At 39.1% G+C, this 18,239-nt stretch overlaps 1 protein-coding gene across 4 annotated transcripts in view; it reads right to left on the reverse strand.

Annotated features, from left to right (window-relative positions):
• The window catches only part of camkk1a (calcium/calmodulin-dependent protein kinase kinase 1, alpha a), a 97,396-nt gene that overhangs the window by 68,083 nt on the left and 11,074 nt on the right, over positions 1-18,239 (reverse strand). The gene's annotated exons all lie outside the window — the stretch shown is intronic.

Below are 18,239 nucleotides of genomic sequence, written 5' to 3' on the forward strand. Positions count from 1 at the left end.
TCCTCCTTACTCCACCCTAGGCATTATTCCATGATACTGTCACCCTTGGCTTGCTCATTGGAGATCAAGGCACTGATGTCTGTTTTGAGATTTATTGTAAATAGCACGATATACATTGCATTGTATTCAACTCTAAAATTCCATAAAGTGGAATCTACTCAAAACTCCAAAAATGTCTTCCCTTCACTTTTATACTGAAAATCAAACAGGTTTAAACATTTCCCATAGAAATACAGGTGGCTGGAACACGTTTGGGACACGTCCAGCTGGACTGCCTTCCAGGCTTCTGAATTGCATCAAACGTGGAATTCAACGTGGAAGACCTTTAATGTTAAAGCGCAAAGTGCTCTGGCTACTGTCTGCTAGTCTGCTAGTCTTATGTCTTAAGCTCTAAAATGCCATCACTGAGTGGCTATTCAAAACAGTTTCGAGACAAAAAGAAATGGAACGTTTCAAACCGTATTAGTCCTGAGGCTTTCGCATAACTGTGAAAGCATTTTCCCTGAGGAGGAGCGAATATCATTTGTGGCTTCTGAATGGATGAAAGAGATGATGATGAAAGGGACTGCTCCAGGTATTTCAGTTTCATTTGCCTTAGTTGTGCAAGACAGGAATATAATAAACCAGCAGCTCGTCTAGTAGATTCGGCATGTTCCTCTGTTTCCGTCTGTCACTTTTAATTCCAGTCAATGAGTAGAAGTGACATGTTTTGGGGACAGGAGGAAGATGTGAATAAAAAAATGGCAGCGGTGTCAGAGTTAAAGTTTTCCAGTGTCACTTATAAAGGTGCTGTGAGTGAGAAAGAGAGAAATAGAGAAGCCGAATGGAGGGCAGAGTTGTTGTGTGAGACTGATAGTAATAAGAAGAAATATGGAATAGACCTCAATCAAGGGGATCACTTCCTACAGCAACTAAACAATCAACCTAATCTCTATCTCAGCTCCCCAACTTGGGGTCGTGACCCCACATGGGTTTGCTTGATTTACAGAGACTCACAGTTTCCTCTATTGCTTTATTGTTCTGTTCTATGAAAATTGATTGTGTGCCACTACTCTGAAAGGTAAAACAAGTCACATTTAAATTAAGAGTGTATACGCTTGCCTGTTTTATTCTATTTATTTATTTATTTTATTTATTTCTGGTGACATGCTGCACTAGCATAGGAGTTCAAAAATAAAAATGAACAGATTTCTCTGTCCATCTACCTCCGACAGTTTCGCAACAACATCGAGTAACTGACTCAGTGGAATAACGATCATAAAGTCAAGTTAATGAACACATAAGTATGCCGAAGCATTTATTGAATATGGATTTACAAGGGTGATGGTAAAAATTCCAACAGATAGCCAAATCCAAATACAAACAGACTTTCAAGGGCAAAAAGCAGAAAATCTGAACATCAAAACCAGCCAGCGAGCACAAAATACAAAGGCTTGGAATCATGGTGAGGTAAATTCAGAGCAAGACTTCGCACTGAGTGTGTGTGAGTCCAGGCTATTTACAGTAGATGTGTGTACTTGATTGAGTCCAACTGTGTGCAATCAGCAGTCAAGTGAATGTGAAAGTGATAGTGGCTGTGAGTGATGGGAAATGGAGTCCGGATCAGCCATGTTGTGATGCTGTGGTGGATTCTGGGAATCGGAGTTCACGCCCGTATCCTGCGCTGACATGACAACCTCCTGAATGCAAGCTCACCTTTCCCACTACATGGTAAGCCAGTGCAAGGAATATTCCTTTAGTTGTATGTTACACATATGTCATATTATCAAATTCTCAAATGTTACAATAGTCCTATATTAAAAATCTGGAATAGAGTCAAACCTTGGGGTTGCTGGAAATTCATAATGTCCATTTGGGTTGGTTTGTCCAAAAACTTTGGGAACCCCTGCTCTGTCTACTGCATCTGTAGCGTATGTATGATACCCTTGTATTGAGGAAAAATGGAAATGGCATTTGTTGAATTCCATCAATAATTGTTTAAAATGCAAGATAATGTAATGCAAAACTAAAGGTACAATTGTTACACTTTAAAAATTAAGTTCTTATTAAATCCGTTCTTATTCATTCATTCATCTTCAGTAACTGCTTTATCCTGTGGGCATGAAGAATACACCCTGGGTGGAACGCCAGTCCATCAGAGGGCATCACGCACTCATTCACAACTAGGAGCAACTTCTATTCCCTACTGATATGAAAGGAAACCAGAGAAGCCACAGGAAACCCATCTGGGCATTGGCAGAACATGCGAAACTCAGAACAGACAGTAATCAGAGCTCAGGATCGAACCAGGGACCCTGCAGCTCTGAGGTGGCAATACTTCGCGCTGCACCACCATGCCATCCCATCCTTATACGGTTAAAAGTAATTCCGTTCCTGAATGTTATGTGGTATTCATGCACCATCAGGGTAAAAACTGATCCACTTCCCTGCTTACTGACAAAAATATCATATCACAATACATTTCTTAAATATAAGATATATTACAGTAAATATGTTTGTTAACAAAGTGCCAGCAAAAAAATGAATCAGTATAGAATTTTCCCATCAAATCAGCTGCTTCCATTCAAGTTTGTAACTGTTATTTCAAATCGTTTAAAAAAAAAAAGACTTCACGATATCCATATGTGATCCATATCACCATATTGCCCAGCCCCAGCATACACACATTTCGATGCCAAAGTCCTATCTCTAAAAGGACAGATTACACAAATTTAGAGCTTAATTTACAGCTACGTTTAACTGAAAAATTCAGTGTTCTGCAAAGATGTGTTTCACACAAACATTTAATGAATTAAATTAACAGGTTCCCCTAAGACTGTCATTTATAAATAGCAAATCTTGAAACATAGCAATTCTTGTTCATGGTAATCACACATACACCACATATACAGTATATACATACTCTAGATATTACCTTAAAAACGCTGGAACATTCTTTTAAGAATCCATTTCACAATTACAGACCCAGTTCTTCTCTCTCTGCCTAGCGCACGCACACACACACACACACACACACACACACACACACACACACACAGACAAGTGGATCTCACAGAGAGTAGGCAGCTAAGCAACAGTTATTATCAACTCAGCATTGTCTTTAATAAAAGCAAGATCCTCCTCTCTTCTCTGCAATACTTTCTGCTATCTCTCTTTTACAAATACAGCACAAGAAACCAAGGTAACCTGACTTCACAATAAGGCAATGTACAAAACAGTGTGGTCTGTGACTGGCACACACACACACACACACACACACACACACAGGCAGAGCAGGGAGGACGGCAGTCGCTGAGGGCTGAGTGAGTATCTAAAGCCGAGGAAACCCAGAAGGAGTGGATTAGCTCAGTTAATGACTACGCCGATGACACAGCTCACCCCACACATATGCACACACTCAAAATGCCATGCCAGTGTGTGTTATGGTAAACTGTGCATCAAGAGTAACTCTATTTCAACACAATAATAAGAACAGATTTAATAGGATTCATCAGTGGCTGTAACCTTCCGCAATTATGGTTTAATACGTGACCATGAGGCATGAAATGAGAGAGTCAAAGAGTCATACTGTGGTCAGGGGTTATATTGGACTGCCCCACTGAATATCTCTCACACTCCTCGGGTTGGTTAAGTTACAGCTATCGGTTCAGAAAAGGCTAATTAACTCAATCTGTGTGGTTTCCTAAAGCATGCAAGTGCTACCAGAGTTATGGAAAATCCATTTTATAATTATTACACCCTTTTGGCACGGTGCCGCCTCACAAACATACTAAAGCCCAAGAGACTTTCAGTTTTGCTCCGTTTTAATAGACTATGAGGAAGTATAATGAAGCGAGTCTTATACTCTCTCCAGCATGGCTAATCCATGTGTGTCTTTAATTGAATCACCCAGATTCAATATCTGTCTGTCTCAGGGAAGATGCAGCTTCTCTTAATGGCCAACTTCAATTCGATCGCGTTATTACAAGCTGGAAGCACAATGGAAAACAGGCAGTTGAGCACATCCTGCAGGGAAGGACGTAAAACTGATAGGAAGCCAGCCCTGCCTGGGTTCACCTGGGGGGAGGAAAATAGGCACACAGGCGATCAAGGCCAAATCCAGAGCTTACCTTTCCCCAGGGATGGAGGTGGAGGGATTAGAGGAGGAAGAATGAGATAGAAAAAAGGACTGTATTACTACACAGGTATAGTCCAAGTAGGGTTGTTTGAAATTATAACAACATAGTCTAAAAAACACAGTTTCATGATATTACTGTAAAAATTTAAAAACATACAAGCTGGCATAGAAAATTAAGTTTTATTCTGAAATCTTTTTGTTTATTTTTATGAAAGAAGTTTTCCCACAAAATCTCCTACACTGTCAGTATTTATCATGTTGTTGTTATCAGCTGAAAGACAGAGTAGCTGTGAGGAATGGAAATCTCACTATCATGGCAGTGTTTAGCACTACTTAGCCAAAGATAGTTAGTTGTTTTGTTTAGTTCTGGTCAGCAATTGCATGCTCTTTCATGTGTTTGATAGCCATCGTGTACGATAAAGTTACAAATATACTCTGAATGGCAGCAGATGTAGCAATGTAATGTATTTACAACAGTAGCAGATTACACAGCCAAAGTGCAGTCTATGTCCCCTGTGTTTACAAACAGAGGTAGCTGTACAATGATTTAGGAAGATTCTTAATCATGTATATGAAATTTTTGGGGGGACACAAAATGGAAGAGAACCACTGGAGTAAAGAAAATGAACAGTGAGGTAACCGTCCAATCATACACCATGACTCAGCGTGATATCGCAACAACCTTAGATCCAAGGTAGTGTTTCTAGAGACAGCCATAGTGTCTCCTGCCTGCGAGCATCCTTGTCAATAAGACCTTCAGGTCAAAACCAATCATTGTTCTATCCTCTATCTGTCTTTCCTTTCCTTTCTTCCTATCTCTCCAACATTTCCCCATCAACCTCTTTTTACCTGATACCTTGCAACTGTCACAACACAATATCACCATTAACTGGGTATTTATTTATAGGTCAGGCTGTCCCTCAGGCACTGTTTATTTTTGTGTTCCTGTATGTGTGCACGCTTTTTTTTGTACATATTAGAGGCTGAGGTCAGCTAAACCGAATAGACAGTCATAAAGGCAAAGATTAAAAATGATCACATCAGGGGATCCCATTGATAACGTTCTGGAGAGCACACAAAGCTGGGGTTTTTTAACATCACTTGTGGTTAATAGTGATTCATAAATGATGAATGGTGGAATTTCAGGGCAGCCCTGAGGGAGTTTGGACTTCACCCAACTCTTTACTCTGTCAGCTATAAAAAGAAACCAGAGAGGGGGATCTGTATCATGCACAAACAGGCACACTGTGCCTCATTAAAACTACTTAGCCTTCAGCAAACAGTGGATGGATCCAGTGTTATATCGTAATACTTGCTTAAAGCTTAAGTTATTTTCAATTGTTTTCCATAGACTTACTGCATAATACACAAAAGGAAATGAGCACAAGAGGTAGCTGAAATCCTGCCATGCTTTTCATTACTGTTGTCTTGCTTGGCTTTCCACTTCCTAACTTTCCAGTTCCATTTTCTCATTCGGAACAATCAGAATAAAAAGCCAAAGATGGCCAAATCCGCCTTTCCATTCAAGCCCCAGTGAGCCAAAATCCATGACTGCCTTCTAAAGAGATTATAGTTGGATTTATAACTAACAATATGCAGTACTGCACCCATACACAGATATAGATATTTTTGAAAACAGTTTATTTTCTGTGTTTTGGCCTCCCATCCACAAGATATGGTCAACATGTCGAGGTATTTGTGTGCATAGGGAAAAAACCTTACATTTTTGAAAAATCTGATGTCACAGCATCACCCTGCACATGCTCACTGCAGTTTTAATTTCACTTTATTTATAATTTCATTATTACACTCATGTGGAGGTGCCAGTATATGACAACACACTGTACTGCTCCTGAATCCACTGCTCTGGCAGAACAAACCGTACTGCAAACAGATTTTGTAGAAGAACACTTTGTATTCAAGTGTAACCTAAAGCAATTGTTCCATTCATCATCAGTACACACATAGGAATCCTTGCGAACTTTTGCCCTATTAGTGTTTTTTTTTTTTTACACATTTTGTCTTCATCTACCGCTCAATGCGCATGGCTGTAATATTATTCTTGAGGCGTTTGACATAACAACTTATGTGATATTACTTTGCTGGCATTGGAGCATTTTTAAATTGTTTTTGCAATTTCATGTGAATAGAGATATTTACGAAATGTTTGTATGGACAGGAAATATTTTGAAAACGAAAGGGCAAAAACCTAAAAAGTCTATAAAATATTCACTCTCACAATCAAAGTGTGCCACTTTTCTTTCTGCTGTCTGACGTATTTCATTAAATTAAATTCAATTTTATTTCTACAGCGCTTTTAATAATACACATTGCCACAAATCAAAGAAACGTTACAGAAATCTGAATATAGATTAAGAGCAAGCCAATGAGCAAGCCAGAGGTGACAGTGGCAAGGAAAAACTCCCTGAGAAGACATGAGGAAAAAAATCTTCAGAGGAACCAGACACAAAAAGAAGTCATCCTCTTCTGGGTTATACCAAACAGTAAGATTATAAAATATTCATTCTACCTTTGTAGAAGAATAAATATAAAGAGTACTAAGTGTGTTGAAAGTATATTATGTATATTATTGAGCACAGGACCGTCTTTATGATTACAGCAGCAGTACTTAGGTACAAGTTTACAATATCCGGTTGAGATTATCTACTGAAGAAAGCTTGACTTGGGAATAAACTGTTTTTGGGACGATCAAATCATTAGGAAATCCAGATGGGATCCATTGGGCTCTCTGGTGCGGAAAGCTCCAAGTAGAAGAAGAGCGTCAGGACGTTTGCTGCATGTGTAATATTCCAAATGTGACTTTAGTATCCTACAAGCATTTTAATATTTTACCCTGTGTTCCCCGTAGAATTTGTAGAGCAAATTCAGTCTGTCTCCACCCAAACACCGTACACGTTTTTGTACAGTGGCTCTAATTGGTTAATCCATCTGTGTCCTTGCAAACCCCACTTCAAGGCTTGATCTTAAACCATTGAGTGTGTGAGAGTTTGTGGGCAAGCAGTCCAAGCACAAGTACCTCACAGAAAAGGGGATTTTAATGAGCTTGGCTCACTTATGCTCAGAGACAGGCGGGGATCACAGAGGATTCAGGTGTCCATCTAAATGCCTAGCAGTGTGAGCAAAGACCTGAAAGACTCTCTGCTTGCAGGAACACATTAACAGAGGGTTTTTTTTTTTACATTACACAGTGAGTTTGAATGTGGGATAATTACTGAAGAGCATGCTATCTAACTACTGCTTTCTACATTTACACTTTTTTTTCTGTTCACTAATTAACTATGACTTTGAATCTCAACTAATGTACAAACCCATTCAGGTTAATGAGCATCGGATTCTGGTTATATAATGCAAAATGGATTCTTTTGAGACATCTATTAACCGTTCTTAATAAGAACTTGAAATGTCTCCCAACTGCTTTTGAAAATAAGGCTTCGTGATCCGCCTACACAAAGGAAACTGTGATTAAATTAACAGGGATAAAGTAATAAGTAATGCTGGACTAAACCACAATGTTCCTGAGCTCTCTGTGTGTGTGTGTGTGTGCGCGCGGGTTGTTTTGTTGGGTGATCAAATTTTCTAAAGCTTCTGTAATTGCGTCACGCTCTGTTCCTGCAAATCCAATTAAGAGGAAAAGGTGGCATGTAAAGAGCAGCAATAGGAAATCAAACAGCCCCAGCCAGCAGGGTGTCCATGTGGGTATCCACAAGGATAGGAATATTTGTCCGTTTTGACCTTGGGAGGACATTTCGCTGGTCCCCACAAGGAAAACTGCTTTTGCTTTAAAGAAAAGAGGCTTGAACTGAATTCAATCATTCATTGTTACATTCAGAATATCCATTATAAATATATAATAATATAATCTCTCATTTCCATTACTGGAAATTACATATCTTTATTAGCATCAAATCATTTTGCTAGATGCATTTCTGGCTTTATATTGGTGACTAAAGATTTATTTCAATTATGAATTACACGTTGCAGTATGATTTCATGTGAACATTCATAGCAGGTCAGTAAGCTGGAAAAAAAACATCTCTCTGTCATTTGTCAACAAAACAAGATGGAACATGACTATTATTATTACTTCTTTTCCAGAATATACCTATATCATTATCTGATTGGGATTCAACATTCTAATGATTCTAGGCCTCTAGAATCCAGTGTCTTCTTATATTCACTAATGTGTGGTATTAAACCAATATTTCTACTTACTATTCAGGCAATACTACAATATTTTAAATGTTTTTTGTGAAAAAGATTTGGACAAGTTTGGAATCACCAGGACCTTAAGCTGGCTGTCCAGCCAAACTCAGTAACAGAGCATAAGGGGAAAGATTCTCTGGTCTGATGAGACATAAAAAGAACTTTTGGGGCTGAACTCCAAGAGACACCCAGGTATTGCTTATCAACTGGCTAATTCTATCCCTACAGTGAAGCATGGTGGTGGCAGCATCACGCAGTGGGGTGCTTCTCAGCGGCAGGAACAAGGAGACTGGTCAAAATTGAGAGAAGAATGAATCTAGCAAAATACATAGAGGTCTTTGAAGATAATCTGCTCTAGAACACACACAACCTCAGACTGGGGCGAAGGTTCATCTTTCAGCACAGCACCAACCCAAAGCATACAGCCAAGACAACGCTGAAGTGGCTTTGGGACAAGTCTCTGAATGTCCTTGAGCGGCCCAGCCAAAGCCTTGACTTCAACCCCATAGAACATCTGTGGAGAGACCTGAATATGGCAGTTCACAGGCTCACCCCATCCATCTGACTGAACTTGAGAGGATCTGCCAGGAGGAATAGGAGAAACTGCCCAAATGCAGGTGTGCAAAAGCTTGTAGAGACATATACAAGAAAACTCAAAGCTGTAAATGCTGCCAAAGTACTGAGCACAGGGTCTGAACACTTACTAAATGAAAGATTTCAGTTTTTCATTTTTAAATTTGTAAAAACTTGTTTTCACTTTGTCAATATGGATTATTGTGTGTGGGTTGATGGCCCAAAAAATCTATTTAATCCATTTTAAATGAAATCTATTGCACAATAAAGTGTGCAAAATGTGAAGGGGTCTGAATACTTTCCAAACTCACAATGAATGAATTAAGGCCACTCTTATTTGACTTTATAATAGCTGACATTACCTGTTTAAAAAAATATATAATAAAATAAAAAAAAGCAACATGACGTAAACTCAAACAATATTGCTGCTAAAGGTCACTAATAAAGCAAAACTTTAAACAACATGTAAAGCTGTGTTTGTAACAGAAACAAGTGATTGCATGAACGTGCCATGGTTGAAATGCATGGAAAAATGTAAATATTGGACTAAATGAAATCAAACTGCAATTGGCTACTTTCATATTAGGTCAAACAGGAATGTGCTGATATTATTTTTTCAAATCACAATAATTGCCTAACTTTTATTTTTGTACTTATATTATTTAAATTACTCAATTTATATTGAAATGATATTGAAATGACTGCATATTTATCTGTACCTGGGCTGCATTTCAACATCGTCATATACCGTAACTGGCAGATCGCTGTGACAATTACCTACTTGCAATTGCAAACAAGTGCCCTGAATGTAATGGAAATCTGTGAATAATCTTTCAATCACATTGAGCATGTTAAAACAAGTAGCCTAACTGATGATTCACACACCTAACGCCAAGTACATTACCCAATAAACCAGAATCTACCTGCAAAGATAATGACTTTTCTAAGAAAACAATTACACCAGAATCAAAATGCTTTTCTGAGTCATTCGTCTTTGCATCCCATTCCTGTCAACCGAAGCAGGCCAGTTCCAGTAGATCGACCATGATGTACTTTAATAACCCATTCCTAATTGCCTAATTAAATCTGGTGCACGCTGCGGAGTTACACACTGCAGACATCTGGCATGGACTTTAAAGAGACCTGAGACCTACACTAGGTTCTGTGATTAAGAAACACTCCAAAAATGCCATTCATGGCTATTGAATATCTCGCTTCTAGGCATGGGAAAACCCCCAGACCTACTAAACCATCATCACTGAGATTTCATACCCCTTATATCATGTGTACACTTCAATGACATTTCATATCACACATCAATTTCTGCAAATATTAATAAAGCCAGATAGAGTCTATAAACAACTGCCTCTGCTCTGGCTTAATTTTAAAAAAGCCTGCTTCAGAAGCCTCTGAATGAAATCAGTATTGATTTAGGGAGACTGTATTTTATTGGCAGTGCACTAAGAAATACCAGGCTTGAAAGCTTTTTGGTTTCTATGTGTATTTGGAAACTAGCAGTGATAAGAACTGGGCTGTTTCTGAAATGTTAATGCTAACCACCTCAAATGTAATTAGTCTAATTAGAGTGATAAAGATTAGCTTAGATTTAGAGTAGATGCTCTACTTATTGCAATTATATCTCAGTCAAGAAGCCATAAAGTCAAAGCGAACAAAGACATATTTTAATTCACTAAACATTTAATAATAACAATAGATATAATTAGTTAGATTTTTAAATGTTAGAGCATTTAAAATGAGATTATTTACAGAGTGCTGTTGGTGACATCCAACCTTAATAAAAATAATATGTGGCCACAATTTATTAACACGCGGAAACATGTTCCTTATTTGTGGCCAGGCCATAGTAAGGCTTATTGAGTTGTGGGAATGAGATAATTATATCATGGCCATGGATTAGTAAAGCGAGGAACCTGGATAACTTAGTAGTGGCCACAGCTTAATAAAGCATGGGTAAACAAAGTTTACTTAAATTTTGGATTTTTTTATCATTGCTATATTTTTTCTATTCAAACTAACAGACTAAGATGCTATTTAAGTAGTAATTTAATTGGGAAAAATGGGGAAAAAAATAGGATCTTTGATATCTTGCAACAAAAAAAAATTACGTGACCTCAAAAATCACGTGACCCTTCCAGAGAAATATAAATAATATTTGTTTATGAATGAATTGATGGAATATTATAAAGAACCCATACTCACTGCTGTTACCTGTTATTAGTGATAATGGAGATAATTGTCTTAGTAGCAGACTTTCTGTTTGTCCCTTCATACCAAGGCAGATATTGGTCATAAGCAGACAGTATTGCCTTATGATTATGTATCAGAAGCTCAAGCCTGTTAAATGTGTGTGAGCCTTCTGGTTTCCCCAGGCTTGCCATAAAAGGCTTGGAGTCTCCAGTTTAGCTTTCCCAGAACAACCATTTCAGAGCACAGTCAAGCTTGAAAAAATCCAAAATGATCAGTCTGGCATCTTTGAGCTCTGCAGACACATTTCATGTCGCCAAGGTCTCTACAAACATCAGCTGATAACAGGAAGGAATGAAGTCTGCTCATTATTTATGGATGGATTCCTTCACCCTTCTGTAAACTTTCTCTCCCTAAAACTAAGTGTCAGCCTTCTGTCCATAAACTGAAAAAAGCTTCTCCGATCAGCCCATGGGAAAGCTACACCATCTGCGGCCCAGAATTCTCGCTGGGGACAGCTTGCTGCTACATCTACAGGTCTGCGTCAAAGTTTAAAGACGGGAGCCAAAGCGGCATGGCTTTCCTCGAGGAAAATGTTTGTTGTTTGTTCAAAGCGCCTCGCTAAATGTGTTTGTGAGGGGCTCACCATCTGCACAGAATTGAATTATGTTCAAGATTGAGGGCTTCATGGCTGTTTGTTTCCAAATGCCACTCTCTGAAGATCATCTTAATTGGCTGGTGAAAAACCTTGCACTCATCAGAGCTTCCTCCATGTCATCTAGCCTTCACACACATCCAGAGATAGCTGTAAAGGATCATAACTGTAATCTCATAATCAACTTTGTGCCATTGGAAGTCAGCAAGTATAAATGGCTGTGACACAGCAGTAAAAAAGCTCACAGAAAAAGCTCTAAAGTAATGAAGGCTCACTTTTCAATCTTGCCATTACATGTACAGAATCGACAGTAAGTGGGAGTGAGTGGGCTCCCAATGAGAGGCTCGAGTTTCTCAATCACACACAACTCGGTACTCTGGGACTGAGTCAGCCCATTAAAGGCAAAATCCACCCTGCGTGACTTACATATTAATCTTCATAATTAACATGTGATTTTCAATGACGTCCAAGATTCTGTTTACAATGAAATTCTGAATTCACTTTTTTAGTTTAAACTTCTTCCAGTGACATGTTGTTCGGTTTTCACTTTGGTTATCGGATTCCGACATTACCCACAATGCATTCGACTACCTGCTTATACTGGTGCCAGAGCGATTTATGCTGCACTCACCTAAAACTCATAACTCAGAATTTCCCACCTCCAAACCAAAGAAAACTCCCTCTCAATTTCAAATTCCTACTCGGAGAGTCAGGAAGGTCTCCTCAACCCCGAGTTCAGCAAGTGACATCAGTTCAACATGGCTGCTCGCAGCATCAACAGTAAACAAATTAGCACTTCTTTACTTTTAAATGAGTTTAGATCAATCAAAATACAGACACTTGTTAAATCCATAATACCGACTATACAGATCGCTGTTTTGAAAATATATATCACTCATCGCAGTTGGCTAGATTGTTGCTAAGAAAAGACAAACATGGAGGCGCCCATATATAAGTTAACTCGGACACAGCATAACCCTTTGCTTCAACTTAAAGAGAGCGATTCAGCAGCACTTTGGTCCTTTAGTTTGTCTAGCTCTCTCACTTCTTTATCTGTACTGTACACATCTAAACAGATCAGCTTCTAAACCTTCAACTTAGATGCTAATACCGCTGTCACCATCGGCAACTAGCCGAGCCGAGTCTCTGCTGTATTGCATTCTGGATCTCTACTAATTCTATGTTGGATTTCTCATTAACACGACACTGAACATTGCTGTAACCTTTCTCCCTTATGGTTGAGATTTCTGAAAATGTTCTCCTATTAAATGCCATTGTAATTGTGCTAATAATGTCCCTCTGTGATGTCAGCATGGCACACAACAGCACCATAATCACTAAGCACGCCACAATATTTCAATATAATCATATTTAATGTAAGTTCACCACTAAATCTACAGCAAATTGTTTCACCCCTCACATTCTGTTTGTTTCAGTAACCAAGGCAGTGAGTATGAGGACCAAACTGGTACATGACAGGCAGTTTCGCAAGCGTGGATAAGAAGTAACAACTCCGGCTCATCGGGAGACCTCTTTTGGCCGGCTCTTCTCCAGTGACAGATTTGCAGACTGGGCATTTGGGCTGAGACTCATGCAAGAGCCATCTGTCACTTGATTTCCGTCACCTGTTAGAGAAAATAACAGCAACAATAAAATAAGTAAATAAATAAATAAATAAATGGCAAGGGATCTAAAATGTGTTCTGAATTCCGAAATCAGAGAGCACAGCCGCTTAATGTCCTTGCAAAGCTGCAATATCCGCCGCAAAGGAAGCGTGGAACCGGGCCGAATGAAATTAAACCGTGCCAATCCAGACATTTGTCAAACTGAATGGGAAAAGCAAGTTAAGCTTTGAAATGAAGACATTTAAGCTTTTTCTCTCTCTGCACAGGCTCGGAAACAGATGAAACATTCACTAGGAACTTGCTGAGGATTTCCAACTTGGATTGCTACTCCATCCCTGACATACAGAACCCTCTTTCTGTCAGATATCTTGTGCTGAGGTCTGAGCACATATCTGGCATGTGAGTTCCAACCCCCATCTTGAGTGATAGTGCTCATGCACAGTCAAAGTCCAAAGTCAGTGATTATTAAAACTGGTTGTTTTTCACTCGGTACATAAAAGAGTACAACCAGTTTTTAAATCTGCTATTTATTAACACTGATTCAAATTCATCTTTATGCACTCTGGATTATTTTTAAAACTGTTGCGTTCCTTAATACAAATAGTGACACACAGTACTCCTAACACAGTGTTGTTGCCTTTTAATGACAAACTCATGTTGGCTCTACTAGACACTGATATACATACACAGTACTGTGCAAAAGTCTTAGGCACTCCTATTTTTTTTAAATACAAACTTTGTCTTAAATGTTTATTGTATGACTTCTGCATTATTGAGTCAATAAAAAAATTTGTTGTTACAGGAAAATGTTTGCATGGCAGTAAAGAAAGCATATATATATATATATATATATATATATATATATATACACTATATTACCAAAAGTATTCGGTCACCCATCCAAATGATCAGAATCAGGTGTCCTAATCACTTGGCCTGGCCACAGGTGTATAAAATCAAGCACTTAGGCATGCAGACTGTTTTTACAAACATTTGTGAAAGAATGGGCCGCTCTCAGGAGCTCAGTGAATTCCAGCATGGAACTGTCATAGGATGCCACCTGTGCAACAAATCCAGTCGTGAAATTTCCTCGCTCCTAAATATTCCACAGTCAACTGTCAGCTTTATCATAACAAAATGGAAGAGTTTGGGAACAACAGCAACTCAGCCACGAAGTGGTAGGCCACGTAAACTGACAGAGAGGTGTCAGCGGATGCTGAAGCGCATAGTGCAAAGAGGTCGTCGACTTTCTTCACAGTCAATTGCTACAGAGCTCCAAACTTCATGTGACCTTCAGATTAGCCCAAGTACAGTACGCAGAGGGCTTCATGGAATGGGTTTCCATGGCCGAGCAGCTGCATCCAAGCCACACATCACCAAGTGCAATGCAAAGCGTCGGATGCAGTGGTGTAAAGCACGCCGCCACTGGACTCTAGAGCAGTGGAGACGCGTTCTCTGGAGTGATGAATCACGCTTTTCCATCTGGCAATCTGATGGACGAGTCTGGGTTTGGAGGTTGCCAGGAGAACGGTACATTTCGGACTGCATTGTGCCGAGTGTGAAATTTGGTGGAGGAGGAATTATGGTGTGGGGTTGTTTTTCAGGAGTTGGGCTTGGCCCCTTAGTTCCAGTGAAAGGAACTTTGAATGCTTCAGGATGCCAAAACATTTTGGACAATTCCATGCTCCCAACCTTGTGGGAACAGTTTGGAGCGGGCCCCTTCCTCTTCCAACATGACTGTGCACCAGTGCACAAAGCAAGGTCCATAAAGACATGGATGACAGAGTCTGGTGTGGATGAACTTGACTGGCCTGCACAGAGTCCTGACCTGAACCCGATAGAACACCTTTGGGATGAATTAGAGCGGAGACGGAGAGCCAGGCCTTCTCGACCAACATCAGTGTGTGACTTCACCAATGCGCTTTTGGAAGAATGGTCAAAAATTCCTATAAACACACTCCTCAACCTTGTGGACAGCCTTCCCAGAAGAGTTGAAGCTGTAATAGCTGCAAAAGGTGGACTGACATCATATTGAACCCTATGGGTTAGGAATGGGATGGCACTTAAGTTCATATGTGAGTCAAGGTAGGTGACCGAATACTTTTGGTAATATAGTGTATATACATATATATATATATATATATATATATATATATATATATATATATATATATATATATATATATATATATACACACACACACACACACACACACACACACACATATACATGTAAACTATATTAGTACTTCTATTTTAACTCCTATTAGTAATAAATAACGTATGCTTCCTTAAATTTAAAAATACACCAATAAGCAGTTCTTAATGGACTCAAAATCTCACTGTATTCATTGTTAAGGTCTATCTCTAATGCTGTACAAAACACACAGACAGCTCTGCCTGCTTTCAAAGAATGCATTAATTACAGAATAAGCTGAGCACACAGTATGATTTTATTTTTATTCATAAGCTATTAGAAGCTCTCCTAATGGGTTTTGATGAGAGGAGCTGAAAGTGGCACCCAAAGTGGCACAATTATGAACAATTATTTAATCAAAATACATGCATATCATTTTTGGTTGAGAAGCAAACAAAAGTAAACGTATTTTCTTTCCGACAATCTCTCACTAATATTGTTTCAACTTTCTTCTAGTGGTTTGCACATATCATACATAGTCGTGGCGGCCTGCAACTAAATGCAACTAGAAGATGCGTTCAAAGATTTCATTCCGTCTGTGGCACAGGAGCATCACAGACATTTTAACAGCCAGTATCTAATTACAAACTGAATCTATTAGGCTTATGTCCTGAACTTTTCAGAAAGCCTCAGTAATAGGCTTGGATTGATTTGCCGATTCTATTAGGACTCGCCAATAGGTTTCAACTATCTCGATGGCTTTCAAGTTGGATGATTTAAATGTCTGTCGTAAAACATGGTGTCTGCAGCTTTAAGATCAACAAAAATCACCTGTATTGTGTCTCGTACTACAGTATGTTTCCTTTCAGCCTATTTTTTTAATCCTATACAAAGTGTAATAATCTGTGCCAGCTGACTTCGGAGCAGGGTAACAAAACATCTTTCTGATGTGTCTTAGCTTCCCTTGTCCGTTCTCGCCATACAGATAAAGACGTGAATGTCTTTGCTCGCAGAACGGCTTAGATTAAGAAACTGATACACTGCATTCATCAGGACTACTTCACTATGCAAGAATTCAATAATTATCTCCACTGCTGTTCACCAGAGAGCACATGCACACGTAGTTTATATCAATTTACTACAATTTTATAATGAGCTAGTTACAGCTAATAGGTTTTTGGTTTATTTACAGTCCAATTTTGCAAGCATTCCTGACCTTGTGAACAGGAACAGTATTTAATCCTGCTAACGCTAGCGACTTGCAGTTACAGCTTGCTTGCAACCAGCTTCCAGTATTTATTTTCCACTGTAATGATGTAACATGTATGCAGCACGCATTATAAATATCTGGCCACGCCCACTTCTTTTCCTTCCTCATTGTCGCTGCAGCCTATACCCCTCCAAAGCCACAGGCAATACTATCATCAATCACTGAAGGTTAGGGGCCATGATAAAGCAAAGGCATATTGACCCCTGACCCAAAGGCTGGCTAGGCAAGATTATAAAGAAAATAAAAATTCTTAAAGTTGAGATGTCAAAGTGTGCTATAAACAGAAATTTGGCCAAACCTGATTTTTGGTTGTTTTTTTTTTTTTCAGTTATTTGCCAGAATCCAGTCACAGTGACATTTGATGAGTTTTGCCAGGCTACCCCACATATTCATACACTAGTTGAATGTGGACTTACGATTTTGTTTTGCTTTTTTTTTGGTTTGTATCAGTGTCAGAGGCTGATATTGGCATAAAATGCTAGACTGGATTTGACATTTTTCAATCCAATCCACAGAATTCTCTTAATGTCGTGCTTGGTAAGTGACATGACTCAGATCACACCTACAGCATTTCACATACTGCTTAAAAGGCACTCTGTTGCTGTCATTGTACGTGTCCACTTGCTTATTCTGTCACTGTATGCCCCCACACTGTGTCTCTCTACTGGCCATTTCCTTGCTGTTTCCATGAATTTAGTTATAGCCCATGAAAAGTCTTTCCAGTTTTAAAGCCCTACTCTCATTAGCTAAATGTGATTCTGTAGATAAGCTCTGCATAAGTGCCACAGCACAGCAAGGAGGTTTCAGTGCACAGCAACTGTAATGCATTGTCTGGATGTGATACAGGTCTTCTTTATATGAATAGCACATGATGCAGTAAGCTTGGAAGTACAGTAGGTGTATATAGTCAGTATGTGCGTATCAGAGTTGTATCAGGAATGGGTAGTTTCAGACTCTGAGATCAGTGCTGTGTTGAAAACTGAAAAATGTAATTGGTGCATTCGTAATGTTTTTCATAATCTTTCATGAAGGGTTAAGGCCTAGGTCTAGGTGATGTTTATGCAAAAAATAATAATTAAAAAACAATATAGAAATTTTTAATGCATACCCTGGAGCCACTGGGGTTGCACAAGACAGTGCACTCCCAGTGCCAGTCCCAGCCCTGGATAAAATTGGGGAGGGTTGTGTTAGGAAGGGCAGCTGACGTAAAAACTGGGCCAAGTCAAATAGGAGGTCCAATGATCCACTGTGGTGACCCCTAAAGAGAACAGCCGAAAGAACAACAACAACATAGGAATGTTCAATGCCCTATTTAAACTTTTACTTACAAATGTATTCTTTCTAGGCATTTTCGCACTTGGTTCAAATACTCAAGTCTGCATCTAGGAGCAATTCTGGGCTCATATGGAGGTGAAGCTCATAATCGCAGGTTT

The sequence above is a fragment of the Pangasianodon hypophthalmus genome, chromosome 27 (genome assembly GCF_027358585.1).
Source record: "Pangasianodon hypophthalmus isolate fPanHyp1 chromosome 27, fPanHyp1.pri, whole genome shotgun sequence".
In the NCBI taxonomy this organism is placed as follows: Eukaryota; Metazoa; Chordata; class Actinopteri; order Siluriformes; family Pangasiidae; genus Pangasianodon; species Pangasianodon hypophthalmus.